Source organism: Odontomachus brunneus, unplaced genomic scaffold, assembly GCF_010583005.1.
Source record: "Odontomachus brunneus isolate Ranch 3 - 2012 unplaced genomic scaffold, Obru_v1 Obru_scaffold_314, whole genome shotgun sequence".
Lineage (NCBI taxonomy): Eukaryota > Metazoa > Arthropoda > Insecta > Hymenoptera > Formicidae > Odontomachus > Odontomachus brunneus.
This window is the reverse complement of record NW_022639764.1, coordinates 45,947-47,142: the sequence shown is the minus strand read 5'-3', so window position 1 is coordinate 47,142 and position 1,196 is coordinate 45,947.

The following is a 1,196-nucleotide window of genomic DNA, read 5'->3' as shown; positions in this document are numbered from 1 at the left end:
ATATACTACTGTGTCCAAAAAGTAAGACCAATTTAAAATTTTTTTTTAATCTTTATTTATTATTCCAAATCTATTTCGTCGCCTTTAAAGTAATCCCCCTCAGACACAATACACTTATGCCAACGTTTTTTCCAACCCTCAAAACAGTTGTTAAAGTCGATTTCCGGAATGGCCTTCAAAGCTTTCTTCAATTCAGATTGTATCTCTTCAGTCGAGTCAAAACGGTGTCACCGGAGCGGTCTTTTGAGTTTAGGGAATAGCCAAAAGTCACACGGTGCTAAATCAGGTGAATATGGTGGTTGTGGAACGATATGGGTCGAATTTTTAGAGAAATGGTCTCGAAAAACCAATGTAGTGTGAGATGGCGCATTATCGTGGTGCAAAAACCAAGAGTTGTCTTTCCATAATTTCGACCTCTTTTTGCTAATAGCTTCCAAGTCTTGACGTTTATGATGTGAAATTTGACACAGATCTGTCACAGTGCTACCAATTTAGAAAAAAAATACTTCTGACATTCGATATACCCGCGCAATTTAACTTGAAAATTGATCTTACTTTTTGGACACAGTAGTATGCTTTTATTAGCGTCGAGGCTATTGAGTTTTTTCCCCACTTCCCGCATTCGCGCATCGCGACGAGCCTCGGCGCGCGCTAACTCGACGCGGCGCCGCTACATGGCGCCGGCCGAACGCCACGACCTCATCTCGCGAGTAAATTTCGTGAGCCGATACAATAAAAAGGGAACACTCAGGTACTACAGGGAAGAGTCATCGACCGGTCTCTCACGAGATCGGTTAGGGAGAATATTCCTGGAGACGACGCCCTCCTGGTGACGAGTCGCCGATTCGACCGCCACCGCGCGCCCATCCTTGTTGACGAACGCGTTGCCGATTCAACCGTCGTCCCATTTAATTCCTGGGGAACATCGTGTCGCCGATTCAACCGTGTTCCCATCCGCTGACAATACGTGTTGCCGATTCAACCGGTTGTCACTCCTGACTTCTGGGGAACATCGTGTCGCCGATTCGACCGTGTTTCCATCCACTGACAATACGTGTTGCTGATTCAACCGGTTGTCACTCCTGACTCCTGGGGAATATCGTGTCGCTGATTCAACCGCGTTCCTCACCGTCGACGAACGTGTTGCCGATCCAACCGTCGTCCCTCCTGCCTCCTAGGGAAAATCGTATTGCCGT